Raw genomic sequence first — 7,413 nt, 5'->3', positions numbered from 1 at the left:
AGTCCTGTCTGCTCCCTCTAATTTCTGTGAGCAGTATATCCAGTACTGGATCAACAGTAATTAAGTCCACTTTTTAAAAGTGTTGCTTAAAGTGACTGAAAAATTAATTTAAAGATACTGTTAGGAAGTTACTTAGGGAATTTGATCACTGTGACTTGAGGAAGTGTTCTTCGACCTTTAAAAATAAACACTGAATATCCCTAGCATCCCCCCATGTATGTCACTTTTTTTTTTTAAATGCTTTGTGTAATAGTTTAGTTCTTTCCTTCAATAACCACAGTCTGGCTGAATGCAGTGGTGCAGGGCGATCACCTCGGAAGCTGTGTGGCCTTATTTAACTATGTTTTACCATGTCTGTCTTCTTGAGATCATCTGTTTAGTAATGCCAGACATAAGGAGCTTGCTAAAACAAGGGATTCAAAACATTGATATTAATTAATGGTGCCAATCTGATAATTCACCTCTAAGTCATGCCATGATATTTGAGAACAAATAAAATGACCAATCTAGTTATCGCAAGACATCCCTATCTAAATGTGTAAACATCTCAAGGTGCCGGCGAGGAATTTCATCTGAAGGCCTTTGACTCTGTTTCTGAATAGTTCTGAGCTTATCAAACCTACAAAGCCTGGAATAAAGCCAGGGGGTTTAGTAATGGTTCCTATTGTTGTAGTTCCTTTTCTTTTTTTGTCTGTGCTCAGGTGAATATTGATATTGAAATTCCTTCAGGGTATCTCTTGAAGCATTGTTACATGGCAATTTATGAGTCTAAACCTAGTACACAAACATGAAAATATTAAAAAGGGATAACGGATTTGGAAATGTTTCAAGTATGGTTTGTGTCATGATGATTTTTCCCACAAGCCACACCTCACTTCTTTCGCTGAACTCCTGATGTCTCTTGGAACAGCAGAAGTGTTCCCAGTCGTGGCACTAATTGTGCTGCTGGTAGCCGAAAATTCATGCTCCTGGTTATGCCTTACGTGCTTGGCTTTAACCTGTAACAAAGTAATAGTCAAATATAATTGTCCTATATATTTAAACCAGATTTCTATATTAACTTAGCTTTTTAGAGAAGATTCTTTCAAGGAAACTTCAACTTTCAAGTGTATTTGTTTTCCAACATAAGCTTGAATGTCCTTGCTTATTGTTCAGTACCTTTTCTAGAGAATGCTGTAATGCCAAGAAATGCATAATGTGTATATAAAGGCCATCTCAGTGATTCTGATTAATCTTTTCTCATAGACATTTTAGTCCCTTCCTAGACTTTATTCCAGTGAGAATTCTCTTTTCTAATTATTGATATCTCTAGCAATATTCTGTAAAACTGCATTTCTTTCCCCACCCCTCCAATTTGGTTAAGTACCAAAACTAATTACTAGGAAATAGTTACAATTGCTATTGTTACATTGACAATTGTAGCAATTGTTACCTTGTTAATGGGAAAGGTGCATGAGGCCATCAGAAACATGATGTCAGAAACAAAGATGTTCTGAAACCTGAGATTTAATCTTTTCCTGATAGTATAATGAATAGTATACTTTTAAACATTTTGCCACTGTTTTTTATTCTTTTACCACCAGCTGAGTACCAGATGTCTGCATATCTTTCTATTGAATGTGCTTGGAAAATGCGGGATAGAAATTTGTGGTTTACTTTGCTGCTTTCTTAGGTATTACAAATAGACTAAATTTATCAAATTTATTATTTTATTTTTTAATTTATTTTTATATGGATTTATCAAAGCACTTAAAAATCAGAATTGAGCAAATATCATCTGAACTTGCACAGTTGAGCACGCTAACTATTAGATGAAAACAGTTTTTGCGTATCTGGTCGTTCTCAGCACTGAATATTATGAAGACTGTACATGCTATACACAACCCTGTTTATTTTGATAGATAACAGAGTATTAGACCTCAGGTCGTCTCTGTAATTGGCAATGAAATTACAAAATCATATACAATACATACATTTATAAATATGCTCTGGGAGAATGGATACAAATTAATTTGGAGACAAATCTGAGGTAACAGAGAGCATGTTATTAATTAACTTAATTGTGTTTCTCTCCTGTGCTCATATTCACCCAGGTGAGTTGCTGGCTGCACCTCTGGAGGGACCTGCAAATGAATCACTTGTTTGCAAACTGTTCTTGCTTCAGAAAGGCACCTCATTGTACTAAATACAATTTTCTCCCTATTGCTATTGACTTGCAGATGTTTACAGTGTGCGAGAGCAAATCAAGTCTTAGGGCTTCCTTCACTGGTTGTCAGCTCAAGGCATTAAGCCGAGTGAGTCCCTCCAGTGAATTTGAAAAGGCTGTTTAAAGTCTATTTTGGGTAAACCGTTGCTGGGATTTGTATCATCTGAATTCTGTTGCGATAGCCTACATCTCTCAGTTTGAAAATTGCATGACACTGAAGGCACAAAGTGGTGGTTAGTGGTATCATGCTCTATTGTTTTAAAAACTGAGGATTTCAGTTAGAAGTAATTCAGCAAGGGAGAAGGACTTAGGCTAATAAGAATGAAGATAAGACTGTGAGGAGAATAATGATATCTGTAAGGAATATTCAGGCCTTGAATTTCCAGCTGCTCTGGGCAACAGCAAGGGAAGAAAGCTGTATCAGCTTCTGAGCTATAGAAAGCACAGACCTTTGTCTGCTCTGCTGGATTACAGGAATCAATAATTCCATGTTTTCTACACACCACGGAAGTAAATGCCTGATCTCAGTCATGTCACCACACGGCAGATCAAAGCCCTCAGGATTAAAGACATAAAAGTAGCACAGGCTCTCAATTTATTATTTTCTGATTGAAAACACCAATTAAAATTTCTGTAGAAATTCATGTAATGAGTTACTATTAATTTTTTTTACAGGAAAAATCAGTCCCAATGTAAATAAAAAATGCCTTTTCTATACGTTCCTTTTAAAGTGTTTCATCCCTGATTTTATCTGTAGCACATTTCTTCATGTTACCTGTTTCAAAAGCCTCAACTCAAAGTAGTTTGAAAGCAAATTATTTGTGATGTGGCTCTTAGCTCCGTCCTGAGGGTGTCTTGCCCTTTAAGGAAGGACATTTTGCATCTCACAACTGAAACAAAATGAGCTGATTTGCATGCTGCTTTTTTTGTTTTTTCCTACAGAGGACAGGCTGTGGTGACAAGAGATGGGAGTGAGACTTTGGAGGTAGCTAAGCTGCCTCATACAGAGGAGGATAGCTACATGTCATGCCAGATCAAACCTACTGGGATTATTCTAACTCTTGCATTAATTCCAGCTCCAGGCAGTAACTGGATGACTGGATCCATAGTCACAGTTTTCGAAGTATCAGGAATTTGCCACCACTAACTTTAGTCTCCAACTTCACTGTTTCTTGATATGGAAAACCCTTTATCACGTTTCACCATTCATTGTGTTTAACTAATTTCACCATCATGGAACATCAGAACTAAGAAGTCATTTTCTATTCTCTGGGAGGTCGAGAAGCTGATGAAGGGCTTTTGCCAAATTCCCTCTTTCTTTGAGTGCACAACAGATTACTTGAATAGATTGAATAAACTGACACAATTACTGGCAGGCCTGACCGGCCAGTCTCTCTCGTATGGGACATTAGTCAGACTCCTTTTTGTGTTTGCTAAAAGTTGGTTTTGGCAGCAATTCAGACTCAGGGACCCATCTTCAAGTGGATCCGCACAAACGGATCCCTGAACTTTAAAGAGACCAATCACACAGACAGCGTGAAAAGAGTTCCCTGGACAGGGCCATTATCTGAACCCATTTCAAACTGCAGCCCCATTATAAAAAAAGTATTTCTCTTTGGAAGTCTGTCCTCCCAGAGGTGCTTTTTATGGTTATCAACATGAGATGAATGATCTCCTGGATGACAAAGAGCACGTTGTTGCTTAAATGTTGCTTAGGGGAGCCCAGAATACAGACACAGTCTCCATAGGAGTATGGTGAATGCTTCCTCCTTTATTCAGAGCTACAGACATATTTATACTGAGGGATGGGGTCCACACGACATAAACAACACTTTCATTGGTTCAACAACATTGTCTACGCGCTTCTAGATACATGCTGATTGGTCTAACACACAAACACACGCGCTATCATCTGCAAGCCTTGCAATTAGAGTACAACCTGGTTAGTCTGCAAGCTTTGTGATTAAAGCACATCTTGGTTAGTCTTATCAAGTTCCTTTGTTCTAATTTACAATACGTGCGAATTCCTCCTTTCAGGGCCCCAAGGACACATTGTCCTTATCAAAGCCGGGATTGTCCGTGAGATCCCATAGTATTTTATGGCCGTGTTGTTCAAGAAACTCCTCTACAGCACGTTAAACGGGCCAAACCTTGAGAGTTAATAGGTTGCTGGTTATTTATTATAACAATGATACGGCTGTGCTTTCAAGTATGCAGCAATTAATAAACTCCCTTACCACAGGCCCCCAGCGTTATCCATAACATCATAAAAAACATACAAGTTGTGCTTTCTCTCAACAGAAGCAAAATGGTATAAGGAGAAAACATTTCCTTTGTCTTGGGAAAATAGAGCTATCAGCTGAGAAATAACATCAGTATGATGTGTGAGCTGCGTTGCAATTCATCTATTTTCTTGCTTTTATGATGTATTTGGTGCCTAATTTTGAAGGATTCCAAGAAGTTTAGAGAAGGCTGGGTCCTTTATGGTCTGTAACTATTTTCTGCTTGTTATGAGTATGTTATGAGTATTTTTATTCTAAGAGACTTAGGTCATCTTCTTGTATTTGCTACTGACTCATGCTTGTTGCCGTGCTTTTCGAATTTGTAAAACGAAGATTAGAACTGAGCAGAACTTATAAAGGAAGTGTCTTTCAGCCAAAAGTATGGATTCAGCTTTTCCAGTACATTTTGTGAATGTATATGAATTTAAAATTCTGATTTTTATGATTTTTTAAAATCACAATATGTCACTTATATGCATTTAAAATACAATTTCAGGACAGACTGACTTTTTCTGAGATTTCCCTTTAAATATCGCAATGCTGTAAAAAGGTAACATGACCCCCAAATTTTCTTCAAAAAAGTTTTTTTCAGAGTGATTAGCGAACCAAAAATGTTGCTGTTTGCTTAGCTCTGTTTCTGCTACCATGCTGTAAGGTCTCCTAATCCATTTGCCTTGGAAAGTCTGTTGGCAGGAAACTGGAGCTCGGATAATGTCCAAAATCCAGCACTGGGTCATTCTCTTGCGTATCTTGGACCGAATTCATGAGGCAATAATTACCTTCCTACACAAAGAGATAACGATGTTATGCCCCATATGGTTTGTTTAAAAACTGTTAGAAACTCTTTGTGGTAATTAAACCAACTGCAAATGTTTCCGCAGTGGAGCTGTACCTCCTCTGGGGCAAGGACTGCCCACCTGCAGAGGGCTTGTCAGGTGTTCGGGGTGAATGACTACAGTTCCTTGGAACTGTGGCAGTATCAGGAATAACAATCACAGAGTGCCAGGTGGCAGATGCATACTATAAACAGTATTTTCTAATTTATAATATCTTAAATAGTGTCTCCTACATGGAAGTAGGTACATGTTGTGAATGTATTTCCTTTTCTGCTGGAGACAAGAATAACTGTACCCCAGGAAGAGTGAACATTCACGGCATTGGTCTAAATACACGCAGTGCTGCTGTAGGGTCCCTGAGCACATCTCTGCTGCTGGCACAGAAAAGGAGAGGTGTTATTGGGTAGCCTGGTGGGAATCGGCCCGCAGGTGGGAATCCAACTGACCATGGCACAAGGAGAGGAAAATGAAAGCAACAATATTTTCCTTTGGTTTTTGGTGGTGAAAAAAGGAACGACTGAGCAAACTTTCCCTTTGGAGCAGTGTGAGTGTCATAATTCAGATGTGAATGATTAACAGGAGAGCACATACGAAAAACAATTCACAACACCCAGCAAATATGGAAACTAGTCTGCAAGTTTATTTTAAATTTAAGTTTAAAAGTTAATTTAAATGAAAATGAAATAACGACATATTTGTATCTTGTTAACCAAACAACACTCAAACTCTAATTAAGCACCAAGCATTAAGTAGTGACAAGGAATAAAAGGCAGATATGCTGAACTGAGGCAAGCCCACAAAGGGCCAGAACAAAAAGAAATATAAATTAAAAGATAATGGCAAAGGGGTAGAATGTTTTCCCAGGATAACAGTCTCCCACTGCTAAACAAATACCAAGGTGAAGCCCAGGCATCCATCAAAACTGAATGTCAAGCCAAAGCCAGCATATTTTAAGAAGACAGACATTTACCTGGAACTCTTGCAAAGAGACGTCACTCCTTGTGAGAAAAGAGCACTCCTGTACATTCATCCTTGGTTTGGTAGATACCCCTGCTATTGGGGGACAACTTGTCATTGATTTAGCCATACAACTGCATAAGAAATGCTTTTTGTATTAATTCAGTCAGGATTAGTAAAGTACACTTACAAATCAGCTTTCAATGCGAAACTAGCTTATTTTGCTTGTGTGCCTGAATTTAGGGATAGTGTTCTGGGGTGAATCTTGACCTGACAAAACCAGTGGGAGCTGTGCTGCTCAGTTAGATAATATTAGATATATAAAAGTTTCACCTTTTGTTTTCCCCATTCTGCTGCTGACCTGCTATGTCTCTTCACCTACTGGTATCTTGTTCATATTTTCTTACCCAAAGATTCTGTTTGTGGGGGATTGCTTTGTGGCCCTTGATACAAAATCACAGCAGCAGCTGATGTAAAAATCTGAATCCCAGAATGGCAGGGGTCGGAAGGGCCCTCTGGAGATCACCCAGTCCCACTCCCCTGCTCAAGCAGGCTCACCCAGAGCAGGGTGTACAGGACATCATCCAGATAGGGGTTGAATATCTCCAGAGAAGGAGACTCCACAGCCCCCCTGGGCAGCCTGTTCCAGGGCTTGGTCACCCTCAAAGTAAAGAAGTTCTTCTTCACATTCAACTGGAACCTCTTCTGCTTCAGTTTGTGCCCATTGCCCCTTGTCCTGTCGCTGGGCACCACTGAGAAGAGTCTGGCTCTGTCCTCGCGACATCCACCCTTAAGATACTTTTAAGTGTTGATGAGATCCCCTCTCAGCCTTCATCTTCTCCAGGCTAAACAAGCCCAGCTCCCTCCGTCTTTCCTCATAGAAGAATGTCGGGGTTGAGTTTTTCTGACTCCCACAACGTTAGGCCAGCTGCTTTTCCTGCGGCCTCTCAGTTCCTTTATCAAACGCCCGCTCCATTTGACCTCCTATCACCCTCTCCCTCACGAAGACGATTCCCACCTGTAAGATGGCGTTAAAACGTTTTCTCTAGGCCCGTGACATCATAGCCCCCGATTCCTCCCCGCGTGGCAGCTGCCCCTCACCAGCCCTCCACAAGTCGCCTGTCCCTGCCTG

This window comes from Egretta garzetta, unplaced genomic scaffold (assembly GCF_000687185.1).
Source record: "Egretta garzetta isolate BGI_Z169 unplaced genomic scaffold, ASM68718v1 scaffold553, whole genome shotgun sequence".
Taxonomy (NCBI): domain Eukaryota; kingdom Metazoa; phylum Chordata; class Aves; order Pelecaniformes; family Ardeidae; genus Egretta; species Egretta garzetta.
Note: the sequence above shows the minus strand (reverse complement) of the source record.